Below are 22,972 nucleotides of genomic sequence, written 5' to 3'. Positions count from 1 at the left end.
ATTACTGCCAAATGAAGTCCCATCTGCAAGGAAGGAAACTGGGATATTCCTGGGATACTCCTATTGAGATGAGGTGGGACAAGGAATGACAGTGCTTTCAGGAATCAATGGAGATCCAAGGGAAGGAAAGGGCACATGAAACATCTGAAGTTTTGCAAAAGTAGTTTAGCCTAGTGCTGAAGCTGAGACCTTCACAGGTTGGATTGAAGGAGCTTTGGGTTTTAGAGGTTCCCCAGAAAGATCTGATAAAATACTTCCAGGCATAGCTGGGTAAATGGAAAGTGAATTTGTGACACCTCTGGCCTAGAATAGCAGGATGGACTGATGAGGTGATCAGCAGCCTGACTGCCATGGACAGGATGCTTTTTTCCAAAATAAGATGAAGTTGGCTCTGGCCAACTTGAAGCTTGTCAGCCGATGGGAGCAAAAACTGAAAGAATTGAAATGTCAGCTCCACACCTAGAGAGTAAAAGACCAAAGTAGAAATCCTTTGTGTGGACATGGAATCCAGCCAGTCAGAAGACTTGGGTAAGACATAAAACTTCCTACACTATTTATAACTCTCCACTCTGCAGAGGGAAGATTTCAGATGGTTACAGCCCATAACTCCTTAACAGGTTAATTTAACTTCAGTGCTGGAGCTCAGATGAATGTGTAGGAGGATGCTGCTTTTCAAGCAACCAGCGTGATTCACAGAAGGCGCCTACAGGAGATTAGGGCTCTGCAGATGTGACCTCAGCTCTCCAAAGAGAAGCAAAGTTTGCCAGAACCAAGACAGGCTTTTGAGCTTGTTGCTCTGGGGGAGGCCTCCGGAAGTGAAAGGCAGGGAGAAGTCTCAGGGGCTCGAGGTGACTGCTTGCTCAGTTTGATTCCAGAAAAGCCAGCATGAACTTTCTAGTACTTTCTGAAATGACACCTGCTTTCTGCAGGAAATGACCATACTCTGAGTCTTCATTCCAGTTCGGAAGGATAATTTAAAAGATTTCTGGAATTTCTGAGAAAATAGAAATATAATTCCTCCTGCTACAAGACTGCCCTTACAGCACTTCACCAAACTCTTGGTTTGCTCTTTGAAATTAATGGCTGGAGCAGAACTGGGATTTTTCCTATTTGGCATTCCAGACATGGACCATTTTACAAGGTGTGCTGTGGTTACTACAGCAGTCATTTGCCTACAGCAAAGAGCCATCACGGTTGTCTGTTATAAACCTGTCTCCACTGAGGCAATCCTGTGAACTGTCATTCCTCTACAGGTGTATTCATACTTGCATCTTAGGAATTGTTTTCTTGTTGATGATTTTTATTTATTTATTTATTTATTTTCCTGAAATGATGGAAAAATAATATAATCATGAGTGACAGCTGTAGCCATTAAGTTCCTACAGCCAGTTTTTCTCACTTGAGAGAATTGATGACTGCAGGGGACATCCCACCTCCAAATGCTGCCTATCATCAACTAGCCCCTTTTACTTGGATTTCTCTAATGCTAAGCAGCATTGAAAGGATAGGGGGGAGTTTCATCCAGCAAGCAGCTGAACACCTTTGGAAATCACTCGGCCCACAGCCATGTACCAGAGGGATTTAATTAACAATGATGGGGGCTATAAAAGACAGCTGCCAGATAGGGCTATAAAGAGAGGGTAATTTGAAGGATGGGGTTGTATGTTTGTCTATTTTATTTATTTATTTGTCTATCTATCAGAAGATGCTGTTCTGGATTGAGGAGCTATGAGATAGAGGGTGCAGGTGAGTGTTTATAACATGAGAATAGGGCTACCTTGTAAGGAATGAGTATGCTGCCTAAATGTATTTTGAAGAGGGAATAGGAGCAATGAGTCTGAGGTGGAGGCTAGAGGTGGAAAGCAGCTAAGTGCCCAGGGAAGTGACTTGATGGTACCCTGCTCTAGGGAGGCCAGTCCCAGATCTGGGTGTGGATGTAAGTATGTGAGAAGTTCTGTATGATGTGATTCTCCTGTGCTGAGGGAAGTGCTTGGAGAAAGGCAATAATAAGGATGTTGGTGTTCCTTAAAGTGTTAATTGTTAACAAAGGTTTGGAAAACTGGGTATGAGCAGGTTTTGCCTTGTAGACTCAGCATAAGGCTAAACCAAACCACTGTCTATCCAAGTGCTGTGCTTGTCTTGGCTTTTGGTAGTTCTCATGCTGGCAGCTGAATTCACTGTTGAAATGTGAGACTAAAAGGAGAGCAGCTATGCTTGGGAACAAAGAGAAACCCTGAAATACTATGTAGTACAGAGGATTGCTTGCATCCAGGAGCTGTAGCTGATCACAAAGCCAAGAACAGCAACACAAAACAAGAGCATCTGCTGATGGGTATGAGTGCACCAGGCATGTGAGCTTTCAATAGCACCTGTGCAGCAAGAAGTCAGAAGTTGCTGATTTGTGACTGGAGGACTGCATGCACTTTCGTTATGTCCAGCTAACAAAGGCAATGAGACCCCTTGCTAAGCTGTGGCTGCATTCTCAGGGCAACAGTCTAGATGGGGACTGATTTTATAATTCTTTTAAGAATCTGCTGAGATTTTTGTTGTCAGATTCTGCGACTTATTTGCTTCCTGTTGCACCCTTGAACTACTACCATCCCAGTTTCTTGCATCATCTTATTTCTTTTTTCGTACTGTGTTTCTGTTTAAATATTTGCATAAGTGACCTTAAAATTAACAGTATGGTAACTTCTCTTGTTTTCAGTCTTCGATGAAAGAAGTGAATCCTCAATATGAGAAACTGTTATTGCAAATCAACGTCCTTTGTTCTTGAAGTGAAGAACACTTCTTCACTTCAAGTTTGTGTGCTGTGGCCTCTTAGTGTAAGGGTCAAAATCCCACATAGGAATGGCTGAGGACATCGAGGTCTGTAGCAGGGTGTTGTGAACAGCTGGATCACAGGAACAGTCTGAGGGTGCTTAGCATCTCTGATGTTTTACAGACATTAGATATTACAGGCTGCCAGTGTTGGTACTGGAGGAAGAAGGAAATTGTCCTGTTGATGAGGCTTGCTTTTTTTTTTTTAAGTAAAACTATGTAAGCTAGTTTTTCATACGGAACTGTGAACTGTTTCTGCCTAGATTGCTGACCAAGATCTGAATTTGTCCATGTTAAATTCCCAATCTATAGGAATCTTGGTGAGAGTAATTACTTCAGACTGCATTTGAATGCATCTTGCACCTCCCACTAGTATCAAAGGCTTGTAGTTGTCCAGAATATGATGTAGAAACTCACTTTCCAGAAAAGCTGCCTATTCTCATACAGATGAAGAACCCTCCCCATTGTCAACCTGTATGTTCAACCCTCCTCTCAGACCATTGTAGTTCCTCTCCCTTGTACCAGCTGGGAGATGATCCCTTGGCACTACCTGAGCATGGGGCACAACAAACAAACACAGGGTAAGCACAAAACACCCGAACTGCTAACAAAATCCAGTTGCTAGCACCAGTTCTGTGTGCAGTTATTTGAACTATTTGCTCAACAGGTAACAAGGCATGAGGATAGTGGTGGTGTTCGTTTTTTGGTTACGTGGATTGGAGTAGGCTCATGCAGCTTAGACCAAAGTAGGCTGTGAGGTAGTTATAGGGTTTAATGGGCATTTGAGGCTGACTTGCATCTTTGCAGTCTGGAAGCTCTCCCTAGGTGCCTGCAAGCTTTTGGTGTGCTGTTGAACCAAGCAAGAATGACCCATGCCTCAGACACTTAGCTCTTTTTGGTGCAAGGCTCAACAGCTTGTGCTACCCAGCTGTGCTGCGGTGGAGGGTCTATTGCTCTAGTCTTCCTGGCTGACTGCTCATCCAGGCTGATACTCTTCTCTGAAAAGGAAAAGCATGTGAAGTACTGAAGAAAAACAGAAGTGTGGTCTGTCTCTTATTCTGTTCTTCCAGTACACAGGAAGTGTAGCCTGGTTTCAGACTACTAGCCCATCCAGGCTGTCCATGTCTGTCTCCCACACTTGCCTTGTAGCATGGGAACGTCACGTCTTCAAATTCCTTTCCCTTTGACCAGCTAAGCTCCAGTCTATCCCTGACTGCTCTGGAAAGCCCCTGGGCATGGAAAGGGAATGCTGTGCCTTGAGAAGTTTTGGGTAGGCACCGTCTGTTAAAATTAAATTGGGAATAGGTCCTGCAGCAAATTTCTTCTTGACTGGCAGGGAAGCTGCCAGGAATATCGGCTACGGAAACTGCTCCATGACACAGCAACTCCTTTGCTCATCCTGCTGTCACTGGAGAACACAGGAAGGGTCCTAAGTACTAGGAAGTAGATTCCGAGATGTGTTCAAGCAATTGTCATATGGTGTTAGTGGTTGCAGATGCAGACAGGGAACAGATTCTTGTTGTAGGCTTTAGCTGCCTGGTACCCTGACAAACATAGAGCTACCCACACCTGGAGAATCACTGCCCTGGGTGTTTGACTTTTTTTAATGCTTTCCTATTCTGGGACTTCTGTGCAGCTGGTACCCATTTCATAACTAACATGTGAGGTGGAGGGAAGAAGTTTCCTGCTCTGTCAAACTCCCACAGCCTAGGATAAGAACAGGTTGAAAGGATATGTATGCAAGTTAAGTAGTGCTGGAAACTGCAGGAAGTGTTGTTAGTGCCTACACAGATCCCTGCTTGGAAGAACCCTCTGTCACCAGATGGATATCTTCTGGTGCTAGAGAGCAACACCTCCCCTCTGCTGTCATTAGCTTTTGTGGTTGGAGGCTGAGCTCTGGAAATGGAGGGGAAGATGAATTCACAGCACTGCAGTCCAGGACCTTACACAAGTGATCTCTGCTGAAATAATCCAAGTGTATCCTTCCCAACTGACCAGAGGTGAACTGGAATGTGTGAGTTTGGATCAGATTTGGGTGGCAACAATAATTAATATGAATTAGATGTCTGTATGCTAAAAGCCATTTGGAGTTGCTTAAGGAAAGTTGACAAATACGTGTCTTGGTGAGATGTCTTTCCTAGCTCACTTCAGTGCGAGAGCTGTTAGCCTCTCATTCATGGGGCATAATTATGCAGAAGCTTTCCTTCAGGGTAGCAGTGCATTATATCCCTATGGCTCTTAGTACTGTGAACTTCCCCAGGCAGGGGGAATACATAATACTTTAATGATCAGCAATTTCTCTTGGCACTGAGAGCATGTAGCTCAACACAGGTGTTCTGTATGTGCGGACTATACTGTTTCCTCTTAACCTATTTAAAAACTTGTGTGCGCATAGCTTTTTGGCTTAGAAACAGAGAAAAATAATACCAAGGACAATTTCAGCATAGGCTATAACATTCTGCTTTCCTATAGTATGCATTTTGGGCAACATACTTCAATGCTCTGAACCAAATGAACACATTCACATTAAATACTCTGAAGAGCTTCTCTGTAATAAGAGGAAGATAAAGACTCAGTCTCAGCCATGATTTTCTTTTTCCCAAATTACTTTTTCCAGTCCATATAGATACTTTCTAGGTAATAGAATTGCAAGTTGTTTAGCTAGTCCTTATTAGTTTTTTTGTTTGTTTGTTTTGGACAATAAAGTATGTCAAGGCCAGGAGAGGAGTGATTTCAGGACCTCATTGTGTGCTTATAGACATCCAAGCAGGATAAGAAATTATGCATGTAGATGTCCTGGGTCAGATTTGTCCTCTGGCTATTAGTGCTAGATTATTGTGTAGATGTCTTTCTGTGGAGGGATGAGACTTCAATGGCTACGCTCTCAAACGAGGCAAATAGTAATGCCCTGCTCACTTAGCATCTGTGAACCCTGATATCATGGACAGGATGACTTCCTTGTATGATATAGGGGAACCTCTGTGCTATGGTCAGTGTCTGACAAGTTAGACTGGAAATATGGAGCCAGCTGAGAGAATCTGATACAGGACCTTTCATCTTCAGGAGAGTGTCCTGAAAGCTCATGTGAGCTGTACACAGCTGTTTGGCTCTGCTCTTGGTTATATGATAAGGGACATACAGGCCTTTAGTAAAATGGCCCTTAAAGAAAACCTCTGATCAGTGAAAAGTAAATGTTTTAGTTGTTTGCACAAAACTGAGTGTGCATACCTAATTTATTTGAAATCACAAAAGCAGGTAATTCCAGGATCCCAATCTTCTATTGTAGTAACTATTATTCTTCTGTTTTCATTCCTATTTTTGGCATGGTATAGATTTCCATAGCATCTGGCATGCAGTTTCCAATGAAATAAGAACTATAAAATGCCTTATTTCCCTCAGGAACTTGCATGCTAATTAAACCTGTACTACTACAGCTGATCTGAGCCAGATGAAATCAAAGCCTCGAGTCTATACACCTCAAATTTGAATGGCTTCAATTCTCATGGACTGGATCAATTTGAAGGCTTCAGAAACCAGCTGCAGCTCCTTGGAAGCTATAAAAGGTGAGGAAAAATGATTTACACCTGCTGAACAAGCCACAAACTGAATTGTAGTTGGCCAGCTGTCATCCATTTTTGAACCTGGCTTCAAAGCACAGTACTGTATTTTACCCCTCTCCTTGCTCATTTTTAAGAGCTGTGTATTATGAGTTTATCCTCCTTACTATCACAATAGTAATGCTACATTCTGATCATCATGATCTTTAGGATGCATTTCTCCTTAGAGTTTCCTCTTAGAGTTGCATACAATTGGCAGCAGAGACTTCTGGATGTTACCAGGCAAGATCACATACTTTAAGTGCAGTTAGCATCCTTCTTTAACTGTGTTCGTAATTCCTCACAAGCCTATGATTTTTGAGTTTTGATCTGTAATTCTAGTGGATACAATCTGCACAAATTTTGGAGAAATAAAGTCTCTGTAAGTGAAGCTTGATTAGCAACTGCTCCACAAGCACCTCTAAACACATCTGGACACCATTTGGTCCTGAAAAGCACATGTGCTTGTTGCTTCTTGTCACAGCTGTAGTGATGGTGCAGAGTGACCAGCAGAACTGAGATCAGAGTTCATATCATCAGCATGACAAGAATCAAATACTTTGGGTGAGGTGGTTAGGATAGAGTTGTCCAAGCAAACCATAATAAGTTGCCAAGCTGAAAATGCTTAAATTGTCTATTGGGATACCATGATGTTTTGCTGCTGCTATTCCCATGTGTAAGAAAAAAATCACATAATGTTCTCTAAATTTGCAGTAACTTTTTGAAAGCCTTGAGAGGATTGACTTTTGGGACTCATGCGCAGTGTATTTTCTGAATATTGCCTCCTTTTGAAAGGACACGCAGAAATGTTAACTGTTATAACATGGGATAGTAAATAATGGATCTGCATTTTAATTTAATATTAGAGGAAAGAAACAAGAAGAAAAAATAAGCAAAGGGCTCAGGGAATAAGAAATATAAGTTATTCTAGCAATGCGCACTGAAACATGGCCCCATCTAGGGAGATCTGCAGAAACTTGACTTCTGCACAAGCTGCTATTTTCTGTGTGAAAGGGCATCATGGCACTGTGCCTCTAACTTGTTTTCAAGAAATGCCAAAAGCAGAGGTTTGAAGGTGAGCTCCTCAGTCTTGTGTCCTTTTCATTGTTTGCATAAAACGTTTTCACTTTTGTGCCTTTTCTTATTTGTAAAATCATATCCATGAGTACTTCTACCTTCTACAGTGTAAAGATGTTCTGATGTATTGAAACCATAGTATTCTTGAGGCCTGAGTTGACAATGCCAAAAGTCCCTATTATTCAATGCCTCATCCCTGGATGTAGCTTATTACTGACTTGTAGCTATTATGCTGTTTCTGCTTCCAGAAGGTCAGTCATGGTTTGAGAGGACAGGAAATGTCTCATGGGGGCTTTTCAGGCAAGCAAAGCTTTGTCTTGTATATTGTCTCTATTAATCTCTGCCAGACAATGGCAAAGAAGGAAATCATTGTAACCTTTCAGGGCATTGACAAGGCTGTCTCTGTACAACCGATGACATTCAGATGGGATGTCAAACATCATGGAGGTTCTGCAATGACAGGCATTAATAAGCATCCCCTGCAAATTTTGTCTGGAACAGCATTCTCAGCTACTCATAACTGCTTAATAGTACTGAATTGACTAAATAGGTGATCTTCTGACAGTATGAACTTTGTTGCATTTTCCCACACTACATTCTGGGATTATGCTTGGCTTTGCAAAAGATAAGGTAATATTTTTAAGTTGCAAGCATCTGTAAGTGAGATCTGTTTCCCTAAGGACTGGTTCTTCTCAAGCTGTCTGCTTGGGTTTCCCTCCCTTGGAAAAGGGGGATGTGCCACTCAGACCCTTTCCATTCCTGCCTTCCTCATGGCTTGTGGCTAGGACATGGTGTGATGTCTGCTAAGGGCTCCTAGAGGAGAAGGTCACTTTCATTTTTGAAGTGAATATTTAGAAGGGCTGGTTGCAATGTGACTAATAAAAAATGCTAATTATGATACAGTTCTCTCTGAGACTCCTCCAAACATCTTGTACAAATCTCATCGAAAGCTAGAATTATGAAGCTGCAGTTCACTTTCCTGGGGGCGAAGCAGAATCATAGTATTCATTTGCTTAGTCACAAGAGTCAAAGCAAAGTACTCAAAACAGGATATGGTAAGTAGTAAAAAACAAAATAGCAAACAAAAAAAACCCAAGTTATTAACTTAATTGCTGTGAATTGTAGAAACGAAACTGATGAACCACACAGATAAGTCGTGCAATGTTATGAAACATGTCAAGGAACTGATTAAATGCATATATCTTTTGTACTTAAGAATGATTTCTGGAAGTTCCTGACCCTAATCGTGGTATGTGGCAGCTTAAGCATCGTGTGTCTGAGATCTAAATATAGTGAGCCTGAATCTCTCCTGGATCAGTATCTAGAGATCAGAAACGACAAAGGACCTGCTGTGCATTGGGACACTCCTGCTTCTTCCTTCTGTCCAGTGCATTGTGAATTACTTATTCAGTGCCACTTAATCATTAATTACTTGGTTGTTTTGAAAGCCTGTTTATATTGATGGTTATAGCTGTATTCATATCTAGCCAACCCATGAACTTATCTGTTCTCAGATGCAGCTTGTTAAGTTTTAACATGTGGTTGCCCTGCATGGGGAGACACTAACATTCTTTTCTGTGCAATCGCACCATCAGTCAAGGACTGTACACTTCCTCACTCCTTGAGGAAATGTCTCATGGAGTGAGCTGACTGTTTTTTCAACAGGCTCCCCACTGCCATTATGATGCAGAAGCGGAGTTCCTGCTGGGGCCTCCTCCAGCTGAGGCATACTTTCACAGTAGACCTCTGCACCAGAAATATGAGGCACTCCAGGAGCAGCAGGCTAAGTCAGACTACAAAACTGATTTAGCTTTGTATGGTTTTCTAAGACATAGCTGTTGTCCCTGAGTAAAGGATGGTGGGGGAGAAACCTTTCAATTGTGAGTTAGGTGGCTGTACACCAGCACTGAGTGGCAATACCTAAATCAAGTCATAAAATCCTCCTCATGAGGAAGATGACAAATGCAGTACCTTAGTACCCCATTTAACACTGTAGAGAAAATGTAATATCTTTTTTTTTCCCCTGGAGGAACCTATTAATGACTAAATCAAAATCAAGTGATTTTGCACAGTAATTAGTGTGTAGGGGACTGATTGGCCTGGCTCCTCCATGGCCTTAGATGGCTATGGAGTAACTGCACACAGCTGAAGCACTCCAGGCCAGCTGGTAGTGCTCTCAGGCAAGAGGTACTCATGACTGGATACAGGATGCTATAGTTAGTATTAAATGGAAGCAACAAAAAAATCCTTGGCCTCTCTGAATGTGTGGTCTCTTGGGGTACATAACTAATAGATACTGGACTCTTGCTTATCACTTCTGAATGTAATGAGTATTTTAACAGCTTTGGAATCTGCTTCTGCCAAAGTAGTGGAAGCACTCCCTACAAAAGCAGCTCTAAAACTAACTGTATGCCTGCCTGAAGTAGGGGAATTTCCAAAGAAGTGCATTCTCTGTGAGTCCAGAGTTTCTGGAATTCTGGTATAAATGAGGTTTATTTTTCAGCAGGAAGACTCATAAAACTTACTCTTATGCAAGCACCGCTACTGAGTGCTCTAACTGGATAACTATTTTATTTTTTTCAAGCCAGGTGAAAGTTGAGCCTTATGAAGATCAAGAAAGACAAAAACAATAAATAGCCTTCAGAAAGAAGAAACCGTTGTAATGATATGAGCCAGGTACTAGCTGCCTGGAGAGCAAGCTGGGCATGAGCTGTAGTGTTTATTGCAGCAAAGAAGTACAACAGCATCCTGGGCTGTGTTAACAGCAGTGTAGCCTGATCACATTTGTTCAGTCAAATCTGGATATTTCATCTAGTTTTGCTTCACATTCTACCTCCCCAAGCAATACAAGGAAGACTTCAATAAGCAGGAACAAGTCTGGGGTAAGCCACCAAGCTGAGCAAGAGTGCTTCTCCTGTGAGGAGAGACTGATGGATGAGGGCAATGCTTCTGTGTCAGTTTCATTTGGCTATTTTGCCACATCTTTGAATGATGGACCTAAGGCCTTCTGATGTGCTATATACCTGTGCTTGTATTGGTGGCAGGTTGCTGCCTCAGATGACAGATAACCTGACAACCTAGCTAGCCCATCCCGAAGAATAAATATGTACTCTTGCAGTTCAACAGCTGGGAGAATCTTCTTTCAGAATGTGTATGTATATATATATACGCATACACACTGCAGACTATATATATACACACACCTCTTGGAGGCAAGTAAATTACAGTTAATAGGAAGCAGCTAAGGTGTAGTTTTGGCAGAACCAACCATATTTTCTCCCTCTGATGTGAAAAGATCAATGTGATCAAAGAAAGTCCTACTGCTTAAATGGTTTAAATGCGCAATAAAAAAAGTTAACTCAGAGAAGCAAAAAGTTTGTTTTTTGAAAGGCAAAAACTGCTGTTAAATTAGCTTCAATAACAGCAATTGTGTCATTTGTCATGACTTTTAATACAGTCAAGAAGAGAGAAATCTCAGTTTAGTGTCAAACTTATTAATATGGCTTAACATGGTTTTCACATCTGACATATGACTGTTCTATTCAACTAACCTGTGGCAAGGTTTTCCGGAAGAAAAGAGGGCCAAGACTTAGGTCTGGCTGTTCAGACTGTAATGTTTACAGTCCTGACAAGAACAGATGCTGGTACTTTCATGGGATGTTTAACTAGTGTTTAATAGCATGAACTCCATAGATGCATCATGCATTTAGTTGCCCTTACTTCAGAAAATGTAAATAAGAAACCATCATAAAGCAATGTGATTCTGGCAATGAATGTATTCTTAATTTTAAGATATGTGGAGATTGCAAACAATGTCTACATGAAATGGTCATGTAGCAAAATGTTGAGAAATAAAACCTATAAAAGCAACTGATGTCCTGTACGCAACTCACTTCTTAGCTTCTTAATTTACATGGCTTTGTCTTAGAAAACAACTTGGCATAGCAAGGCTTCACCCACTTTCAAGAGTGGGTGTATTTTTAATTTATTTTTTTCATATCTGCTCTGTGGATTGGTTTGATCTCAGTTCAATGTCATTAAGTTGAATTCATGTGTTTCAGCTGAAAGTGTTAATTTCTGTGCGGTCTGTGCTGAACTGAATTTTACTCTGTATATTTTACTCTGTATATTTTTCTCTTTCTTCCTGGTAACATAAGCTAAAGTAGTTTTTGTAACTTAGTACGTCCACCAGATCTCTATTGCTAGCTTGGCATTTGCAAGGGCTTTTAGGCTGTCATCAAATATACAGTAGATGCTTTCCTAAGTTTTATGAACGCCTTTTGTTTCTTGATTGTACTAACATCAGTATTATGGCCATATAAAGTCTCATTCACTGTCTCTCCTTGCCAGAGGCAAGAAAACGTTGTTTGTTGAACAACTTCCTGTGTCTCATTTATGAAGTATTCTTCATCTGGTCTTCTGTGTATCCCAAGTTTGTTGAAACAAAACACAATCTCCAGCCAATTCACACACATGCTTTCCTTAAGTTACCTGATGCATCATCTGTACCTGGGGTATGGCTGCGAACAAATTCCTGACTTTTACCAGCCTATTACTCTTGTTCCAGGAAGGGTAGGTTCCCTTATGTTTTCATTCATCTCCTGCATATCTTCTCTCAAACGCTTCTCTACCACTGACTAGTTTGCCTTCAGAAACAACTATTGCATGTGTAGCAACTTTGTGCAGTTTGGAGAAATAGCAGGACCTGTCAACATGACCTTGTTTACAGTTACTAATGCTGTCAGGGGGATGAGATTGTTTATGGAGCAATCACAAATGTTTCTGGCCCCCTGTTCACAAACAGGCTGCTATGGTCATTGTTGTCCATGGCAGCTGATACTGTGTTCTTTTCACCTGATGCTAATGCAATTTGGTAGTTTCCGCATCATCTAAAACACAGGTAGTTGTTAAATAAATCTTCTTTCCTCTCCATCTATGTGGGGTTAGGAATCTACTTTTTCTATTCCTCTTTGATTTATTTCTCCACTACGCCCAGTTTCTCACTTATCTGTAGGAAGCTGTTCTCTTTGGCCATCCTATTCAAGATTCAAGGATTAAAAAGACAGCAGGAACATGAGACATGCAGATTTCATTCCTTCTCTGTTCTTTCTCAAGGTCTTTCTACGTGTGTTCGTACATAGTTCCTGTTTGCTAGGGGGACACTTGAAAAACTGGCAGGGGAGACAAAGGTACCAGCAACCTTGCCTGCTTTGACATTGTTAATTGCCATGGGATTGTTAATTCAAGTTTCAGGCACTGTCTGCTCCTGCTTTACAGTGCTACTCATGGGCACTTGGAGCTGGCTAAGGGTAGTGAAGGCAGTGTAATGTTTGGCAGGGTAATACCTGAGTATAGCTGGCTTTCTGCTCCTCCTACAAACACCTGCAGATGCATAGGCAAACACTCTTCCAGAAGGCTGGTCATCTCTCCTGTGTAGGTAGAAGAACAGATCCTGAGGGGGTGATCCAGGTCAAGAACAGGAGACAAATAATACCTTTGTATGTTGAAAATATTCCTTCCACGAGGAATAAGAAATGACCATTGGCCTTAATGAATTTGCGGTTTCTACTGTAAACCAGTTATTTCAAACAGTGGTGGAAAACCCTGGGAGACTGTGGAAAATTACAGGTCAATAACCAGAACCAAATAATAACATAACATTGAAAGGAAAGGACCAGTGCATTACAACTATGCACTTTATTTTACCCCTCTCTGCGCTCTTCCCTCTTTTTGCCTGCAGACTACTCAGTGCCAGTGAGGCTGAAATAACAATAAAAAGGATACTGTTTATTTCAAACCTTGCTTAGAGCAATAAACTAGGAAATGGAGGGAATTTGATCTGTTTGGCTTTGGTCCTTAACATTTGCACTGACTCAGCTTTGGCTGTTAGGGCTGAAGAGGGGGGCACAGGAACCAAATAACCCCCCTCCTTTCTGTACGGAATACCTCAGAGAAAGACATTGCATCTCCTGCTGCTGATCTACAGAGGTACCTCCCTCTGTATTTTTAACCAAAAGTAACTGAAGTCCATCCCATCACAACCAACATTGAGGTGTTCTAAATCCTTCCCTGTAAGCTTAAAATGGAAGCTATTACTGTTGTCTTTGGCAGCAATTCATCTAGCATTTAACTTTGTTAGCTATATTTTGAGTCTGATATAGCTGTTAGGATGCTACAGCTTCCTCTGGATTGGTGAATTTAGTTTATAGGCAGCCTTGACAGCTTAACTGTGAAGACAAAGGATGAATCTTGTGCTTAAACAAAGAGCAAACAATAACCAGTATCAGATTCCATTCAGTCTTGAAGTATTGGCTAAATGTGATGCATAATAACTAAGCTGTACCCTATATAAAAAATTAATTCAAAACTTTATCAGCTTCGGTATTATCAGGGGAAGTTAAATGCAAGTCTCTAAAGCTGTTCTTGTTAGTGAATACTCTGGTCGTCCTGCCGTAGAGAGCAGTATCATATGATAAACTGCATAACTCTCCTTCATCCCATGTCCCTGCTGTGACCAGACCATTAATGATAACTGCCTAATTCTCCAAAGGGGATTTAGTTGTCAGCAAACAAGGCTGTGTATATGGTCAAGGCCAGAAATTTAAAATACAAATGTATGTCTAATTTATCTAGTTCTCTTTCTGTCTGTTCCACAAAACTCTGGCAGCGAAAGTTTGCTTGAATAGAAGCCAAACAAGAACCTCAGCATTTGTCCTACAGCAATAACAGCCTAGAGACCGACCCTTTGACACTTGCTCTGCTCTACCACAATTGTTTTTCCTGTCCATTCTGGCGTGGCAAGGGAGAACTACAAATGCTTAAGAACTGAAGCCTGTTTTAATAAATCTGCAGGTAATAGTGCATCATTCCTGTAAGTCCTCAAGCGGTTTTACATTATGGAGCTGGCTGGATTGTGGCTACCTGGTCCTCTTCCATCTCCCTGCTCAGCACAGCTGAGTGTCTGGTCCTTTTTATTCTATTTCTCCTTGATTCCATGTTGTTCTAAGTATGATGAGGAACAATTCAATATGTTTTTTCTTTCTTCCCTATTTACAGTTGAATTTCTGTTAGAGCTGCAGTTGCTCATGATGTATTCAGAGCACTTACATCACCCTACATCCTCCAGTGAGAGCCACTACCTCTTGCCCTGTGTTATAACCATTTGCAGAGTTCCTTCAGTAAACATAGTAAAGGGCACCATTCACTCCCACAGCTTGCTAGGATCCTTAATACAGGAGCTTTAGCAGTGGCGCAGAAGGCAGTGAACTAGTAGGTTTAGGGCTTACATTTCTAAAGAAACTCTAGGTGTGACCTTTTCTTCTTGTTCTTGCATATAGAGAATCACACAGTTGTGTTAACAGATGATATGGAATCTTATTAGCTCCTATCATGCAGATAATGCTTTGTTCTCTTCCAGTAATGAGTGGTTAAATGTAGTAGCAAAATGTCCATATGCATTTCTGTTCAAATCATGGACCTAAAACCGGCTTTGGCTCACACATTGTTGTTTTGGGCTTGTACTTGCCTGGGACTTTGTACAGCCCTAGGGCTTTTCTCAACAGCAGGTATTCAGGTACATACTTGATCACAAAATTCTCTGCCAATATTAAAAATCTTAACTGCGACTTGCTGGTTTCACTGACAAATAATCCAGAAACATTTCCAATGATAACATCTCCATGCCATTAGAAAACCTAAATGGCTGAGCTGTTTTTTTCATGGTTAAAAACATTTGTACAAGTTCTCCCAGCTACACTTACTGGTTGAATTGCAAAGACAGATGCCTGCTTGGCCATTTGCTAAATAAGATACAACCTGCATGTAGCATGTGAATTTTTCATTTTGTTAGATTTCTAATCACTTCCACATCTTCCTCTGAACTTTCTGCACAAATTTGCTCTGTGCCTATTATGAAATCTTGGCTGAGTTGCTGCAGGAGCCTGTGATAGTCTGCAGAACCGAAATATTAAGGCATTGCTTCCAATATGAGTCGTAATTTGTGGTAACTTATTTCTGGCGTAACTTGCAGGATCTGTGGTGCCAAACTTCCTTTTTAATGATGTGAACAATCCAGACCTTGAGCTGAGATTGAGATAATTTGAAGTAAATTAATTGATTATTAAAATAAACCTCTTCAAATGGAAGAAGGCCGTGGAACAAAAAACAGATTAGAGTCTGTCTGTGCTCTCTTCAAATTGCCACCAGATGACAGTGTTCCATCAGATTTTAGAACTATGACTTCAGTTTTTGCTGCCGCTGAGAGACTGTGCAGCTGCATTTTGTTCCTAGTTATGGTGTCAATCATTTGGCAGCAGACATCTTAAATTAAGTCTTTATTCAGATTTTCACTACAAATCCCTTCTATCACACCTCAGTTTATTTTAAAAATGTATCAATTTAAAATATTTTAAAAGCAAACTTGAACAAAACAGATTGCTTTGAAGCTCTGCATATGTGAAGACTAACAGGTTTTACAGGCTGGGAATCCATGGTAATTTCAATGTGTTCTGTATAAAATGTTTCTCAAATCTAGAGTCTTAATGCTGTATTTCTGAACCTGAGATTTATAATCTAGATTACTTCGTTAAATGTGCATGATTTCATGTTGCTGTTCTGTCCAGAAATTCAACGTAATAGCTGTCCAAGTAATTACAGTGCTACAGATACTATTGGTATCAACCTTGACAGCAGATGACTGGTGCAGGAAGAAAAAACGATGCCTGCAGATGCTTCTTGAACTTGCTGAGAAATCCAGCGGGATTTCCCAAATGCCTTGTGCCATACTCTGCTGGTCCTGCCCTATAAAGGAGAGATCCCAGTCTTCTGAAATGGTGTTAGCATAAATATTTATACCCCTATTGTTACTTGGAATGATCAGTCAACAAATAGGATTGTTTGTACCAATTTGGGAAACAAGGCAGATACTGTTGGTTTCATCTTGGAGCAGGAGTATGGACTAGAACAGAATTATTGTCTGTCACTCTTGAACTTGTGATCAGTGGAGTACCAAAGGTAGTCCATGAAAGCATCGCTGTGAATTGAATTCTTCAGTCATAGTCAGCCATTACAGACAGGCAGATTTGAGAGCTGTGTCAGAATATTTGTTAACTGCATTTGTAATCTTATTTACAGAAATGCAAGATTATATAATAAAAGATTATATCAGTAAAATAGTTCATAAGCATTAATTACATATTTATCTCTCCTGACATATAATAAGCAATAATACATTCCAATCACTTTATCAATTAAGTCAACTAATCAGATTAATTTATATATATATTTGCCCTAGAAAGGTCAGGTAGATGATCTCTAGAGGTTTCTTCCAACTTTATTTTTGTATGCCAGTATGATGATTGATTGAGTAGCAAACAAGTGTGAAGTTAAAAAGTTAACAGCAAGAATTAGTGGAAAGCCAGATGTTAGAAATTCAGATTAACCCTACATATGTGAATATTTCTATTAACCTGATGGTGAAATTTAGTTGCTATGATTTTTGCTCTATATAGAGTGCACATAATCTTATTTTTTGGACAACCAGTCTAAAATAACATATTCAAAACCTATAGTAAGCCCATATAGAAGTGGTTAAAAATTCTGAGTCATAAGTCATATAGTGATTCTTTAGCATTGTAAATGTTACTTCTTTTTCCTTCTAACGGGGTAGATAACAGGCTTTATTTTTTTATATACTTTTGGTACTGACCCATCAGCGGATGTCTACTGAAATTTACAGACAGGCTTGATGAGTCTAGGTAACTATAGAATGAAATATTCAATTCCCTTGGCATCTTCCTTCCTTCCCAGAGACCTAATTTATTGAAGGTTCCTGTTTCAGCTGAAAAGGCAGTGGATATTTTTGAATGTTTTTCAGAGAATCAAATAGCTTAAAGTCAATCATTTGTGAGCCAAAAAAGTCTATCAGGAAGGCCGTGTATAAAGCATATGTTTATTAACAGTGCTCTCTACCCATTAGAGTACAAACCGTCTAATGAAGCCTGCAATATCAATTCAGAGTGTCAAGGAAAAGTGGTTGGAATAGCACTCAGGCATACATTTACCTCCTATAATCCCATCTTTAACAACCACCTAAACTAAAAATAATTCAGTCTCGTAAATGAGTCATGAACATTGGAGGAAATGGATGACTTTTCCACAGCGAAAGTAAACTCTCCAGTGAGGGCATCTCTATTTTTCTTCAAGCATCTTACCCTCTTTATTTTACCTACAGCAAATTCTCCAATGACAAACTTAGTTACAGACAGTTGAAGCTCTCCAGGGGTAAACCAGCCTGAAGCACTGAAGACATACTCTCTGGGAATAGGTAGCTAAAAAATATGAGGATGTCTGGGGTGAACACTTTGTCTCGGCTGGCCAGAGCTGTCTAGCTAGGGTTCAGCTCTTAGGGCTGTGCATGTGGTAGCAGTGGACACAGTCTCTTGTTTCCCTTTGCGTTGGTTTTAATCCAAGAAAAATTGTTTTAAAATGCTGCAAAAATGTCTTAGCAGCAATATCAGTAGCCCTCTGCACCCTTCCTTTCTAGCCTTTTCCCCTCATATGCTCTCATACTCTGTTTTAAGTAGCTGTAGAAATTAATTGTTTGGCTCTTTGAATTCTGTACAGCTGTTCTGGATGTTGCTCGTGCATCCTATGTTTTTATCTAACCTATTCATGCTGTCCTCTTTACCCTCTCTAAGCCCTTTTTGCCCTCCAAAACATGACATCAAATAGGTTCTCTCTGCCACAAAGAGCTTTACTTTGATACAAGAAAAAGACTGATCTGATTGTATCTGTACTCACCTCCAGAAACTTCGCTAACAAAACGTGGAATGCAAGTTGAGACCTAAGTGATCTCATTTTGAACTACAACAATGAAAAAGTCCTTACTCTTGGGTGAAGTAGGCAAACACAACACAATTTTCTGTTGTCGTAATGGATCAATTGTTCCTACCTGACTTTCTGCCTCACCCTGCTTTGAGCTGCCACCACCTTTTGCTGAGATGGAAATGGTGGGCAGCTTCTCCAGCCCTCCCAGGGAGCTGCATTTCAGCCCCACTGAAGGATTACTGAGGCCACTTGCTGCCTGTGGGACCCCTTGATATCTCTGGACCAACATCTTTCCCTGTCCTTCATCTTGAGCAGCCCCTGCTTGGACAAACCACAAAGGCCCTCTGCCTTGGCCTTGTGGCCTTAGGATCCTACTAGATTTTAGATTTGAAAGGGAAAGTCCAGTGGTCACTTCCAATAGAAAGAAAAGAGTGTGAGGAAACTCACCAGCTTGATGAGAGCTGACCTCAGGCAGGAGGAGAGCTTACAGTTAAAGGGCTGCATTAATTTGTATTGAGGCTTCCAAAATGAACTCGCCAAGCAGACAAAAGACAGTCAAAGGCATTAATTCATGTCTGATTGGGAATAATTAAAACATCTTCCTGACTTTCCAGTCTGTTTTTCTTCATGGCCAGTGTTTATGCCATACCTTGGCTGAAGGATCTTAAATATCCTTTGCCATGCATGAATTAATTCTGGTAGGTGTGTGTCCCTCCAGACATAAAAAAAAAAAACCCAACTCTTCAGTTTCCTGTTTATCTATAGTTCTCACCATTTAAAAATCAGATTGGAATTAAAACCTTTATAGGACAACTGGTGACTGCTATCCTGCTGCCGCATGAAATCAGCCCCCTGGAATACAGCCAGCCGATATTTTTGGCAGCGTTCCTGGAGCAGCAGGAGGACTTGCTGACCCTGACATCTGGTGCACCTTATGAAATCCAAGCAATTAATCGTGATCCAAGGTAGATTCTCTCTAGACTGGCTAAGGACGTCTGTTTAGCAGAAACCGTGTGGTATTCATTAAGACCCTTCCAGATAATTTCCAGCAGGTAATTCTCCTAGCCTTGAACAGCATTAGGTAATATGTTATCCAGAGCTCGCTCTAACATTCATCTGTGTTTTTTGGAAGGTAAAACGGGGATTACTTACCAGGGGATACAGCAGACTGAAAACAAGGCTGAGGATAGAAAACAATCTTTGTGCTATTGTCTGAGATGCCTGCAGGATTAAAAGTGTCAAAGAACACCGTGGGTCGTGGTAAGGTTGCCCTGATGAAAAAAGGGTCTTGCCCCTATTGTTAACCAGCCACACTGGGTACACTGCCACTGCTACGCTGTCACCAGTCTGCTGGGAATGGACCACAAACATCTATTTAGCAAAGTATTTCCTTAACTCTGGTGGCAGCAGGGTTTTATTCTTGCTACAGATGAGCAAAGATCAAGTGCAGATTTTGTATGCTTGAGTGTGAATGTCCATCCTCTAATTGGGGAAGAGCAATGAGCCATTCAGGCGAATGTACTGAGCTCCAACAGGCCTCAAGTTTTGAATGGATATAGCATGTTTTGGGGCACTCTGCTGCTGTTTTCACTGACAGGGTTACATAGAAGGGGTCAGAGAAAAATGTTTGAAATGCTAAGAGACTCCTATTGCTATTCAGTGAGAACCGTGACCCAATTTCACTGCCATGATCTGGGTAATACCCACAGTGAAGCTTCCTATGATATCTTCCAAAGCAGGTATCTTCCTCTTCCACACACCTCTGTCAACATTTAGTAATATGTGATTTTCCATATCCTGATAAGTATGTTAGTTAAATTGCAGCTGCAGTGTTGATACACATCTTCTTCACCCTGGCATACCGTGTTGCCTATAAATGAAGAACAATCCACAGAGGAAATTTTGCCCCAGTGTAAGAATACACAACCCAGGTGAAGTTAAGGGTCTTTTTCTTACTAACATCACAACTCAATTATACTACACTGGGGCAGACCCACTGCAAGCAGTGTCACATTACAAGATGAGGTCCAAAATGATAAATGTGTAATATCATTTCAATTAACTTAGAGGGACTAGGGTTAATTTGTTGTTGTTTGACCAGTGTTTACAGGAATTTGCTAAAAAGCATAACTGTTTGACTTAATATATGTTCATATAAGACTTTTGACTTCTAAGTCCCAGATGGCAGCTCACTCTAGAATCATGTTATCGAATATAAACCTTAAAATAGTACCCAGGTCCTTAAAATTGGGATCTGAGTGGGATTGATTGTTCCACAGTTTGTGCTTCAGCTGTCAATACCTAACTAATAAGCATAATTTGCTCTGGTCAGATTTGGAGATCTTGCTGTGCAGGTGCTTGCTTAGCCCAATTGCTACACTGGGAATCATGAAATCTCAGTTAATGTGTGCAAAAGCAACTCATCATGCAAAGAAAATTCCCAGTTTGTAATAAAGCATGGATTTTCCAGCATCTGAGGCTAAATTGTTCTCAGTAGGATACTAAAGAAAAAAAAAAGTGTTTGGAAAAAGTGTTTAAATTTCCTGTCCATTTCAAATAGGTGTCATTTCAAGAGTTCCAAAGTTAATGGGAGGCATATTTCTTGGCACCATGGTTTAGCAGTCAGGCGGGCTCTTAACTTTCATTCTCTTGCAGAGATTTATCTGACAGAGAAGTCGATGTTTTAAGGAAGGGCCATGAATAAAAACACAAACCCATTCAGATCCTGTCCAGCCAAACCAGAGCTAAGAGTACCCAACACCTGGATGAACCTCGCCCCATATTTTCGATACATAGTTTAGAAGAAATGGTGTCCTTTTTCGTCAATGCCTTGTTTTATGTTTCTCTCCTACATTTCTCTCACTTCCAGGTAGTGGTGCTCATTTGCTAATCCTTTTACAAGTGATTTGGTTGGATGTAGTATTAGTACGCTCACAGAAGACTACAGAAATAGTCAATGCTGCTTTTACAATGGGGAGAAGATAGTTCTCATTTTCCCATTTGTGTATAAGATACTTTGGTCGCAGTGTCAGGCATAAATTAGTTGCTTGCTGTTGAGAATTGGGATAGCAGCGCTGGCTGGGGAAGAGTTTTATAATTGTCCATGAGGATGTTGGAGCCCAAGTGATAACTGCAATTCTCATTGAAAGAACGTTGAACTGGAGGGGCTGCAAGCTTGGCAGTTAGCAGTTTTTTGTTTAGAAGGAAAGTGTTGTGGCTCAGATTTTGAAAATGTCTCTTTAACACCGCGTGTTTCAGGGGAATGGCTTCTGCCTTGCAGTGATACGAGGCAGAGCAGGATCGGGCCCTGTAAGAAAAGTAAGACAGAGCATTCTCTCCAGAACTACCGCAGGGGTCATTGAATCTCCTGTTTTTAAGTGGTGTTGCAGACATTTGTGCAATACAGACCACACATCTTTGTCAGGGTGACAGGTCTCTTTCAGAAGGAAGATTTCTCCTCATGCACTCCATGAAGTACTGTATGTTCTCTATTTCATGTGCGCAACACTGTCTGAATTCCTCAACTTTGTAATTCCCTCTGCACCATCTGTACATCTTGTTGGAGGCTGGAATACTGATGAGAACTCTCCTGCGCTTTGAGTATGCCAAAATGGAGCCTTTAAATCATCACCTCTTCACAAAGGAGGTGATTCTTGGTGCTCTATCCTGTTGCAAGCTCACATCAGCATTGTTCCTCTGAAAAATCTTCCTAAATACTGCTGGGAGTCTGTCAGGCACTCCACGCTTGCATATGGGTTACAGATTAAAATAAAGTAATAACGCAAGCAGAATATTGTCTTAGGGGAAAAAATACACTGTAATATTCATTTGTCATGTATTTGTGTGTTAAAGCAAAGAAAAAGTAAAACAACATCAGTTATGAATGAAACTATAAACCAGCATCAGGAGAAATTAAGGAGCTTGTTTAAAGGCTAAGCCTTTATTTCTAGCTCTATATCTTGGAAATATTTTGCATTAACAATTCTGTTGACTATAGAGGGACTGCTTATGGCTAGGAAAACCAGAATCTATCTTTAGTTCTGCCTGAAAATACTTAGTAATGGGCAGTGACTGAGGAGTAATAGAGGAGGGAATTGCTTCTCCATTTGGTTTTGTAAAGGAAGGAAAGAGCTCAACAGCGCAATGCTGGTAGAAAAGAACAGGGAGAAAGAAAGAAACGAGGGCTAGAAAGGCAGAGAGCCGTCTCTGCCACGGTCTTGCAGGAGTACATGGAGACACAAGCTTCATGTAAAGCCAGACCGTGGTTTTCCTCTGGTTAGACAGGGGAATTCAAAGCCACCATTTATCTTACTGATTGGCAGTAATGTACGTAGTGAGGGCCATCTTTCTGGGAACTTTCACACACTCTTTTGTCTTTCAGTCTTTCCTTATCCTCAGTGCTTTTTCTAACGGAAGGGATAATTTTTGGCTATGTATATTTAAGCTGGAGAACTACAGCTCCAGCCTGACATTTTTTAATTTTTTTAAATCTGTAAAATTGAAAGCATTTTATAGAGCAGGTCAATCCCATGGCAGAAGCGCGAGCACGTGGGTGAGATGAGCTGGCTGTGCAGCTGCTGGTACCTGGTGCGAGCAGGGGCAGGCGTGCAGCGCACTGCAGCACGGCCGGCTCAGCCTCCTGGCATGCTGCA

The 22,972-nt window shown here is 40.9% G+C and overlaps 1 protein-coding gene and 1 long non-coding RNA gene across 2 annotated transcripts in view; both read left to right on the top strand.

The window, feature by feature from the left end:
- The window catches only part of RASL11B (RAS like family 11 member B), a 290,210-nt gene that overhangs the window by 103,303 nt on the left and 163,935 nt on the right, over nucleotides 1-22,972 (top strand). The gene's annotated exons all lie outside the window — the stretch shown is intronic.
- LOC310898711 lies at nucleotides 1,641-13,020 on the top strand. Its single transcript, XR_014583572.1, has 3 exons — nucleotides 1,641-1,746; nucleotides 6,220-6,383; nucleotides 10,078-13,020. It is a non-coding gene; the product is annotated as an uncharacterized lncRNA (long non-coding RNA).

Source organism: Anser anser, assembly GCF_964211835.1.
Source record: "Anser anser genome assembly, chromosome: 4".
In the NCBI taxonomy this organism is placed as follows: Eukaryota; Metazoa; Chordata; class Aves; order Anseriformes; family Anatidae; genus Anser; species Anser anser.
This window is presented reverse-complemented; position numbering and strand designations above follow the sequence as displayed.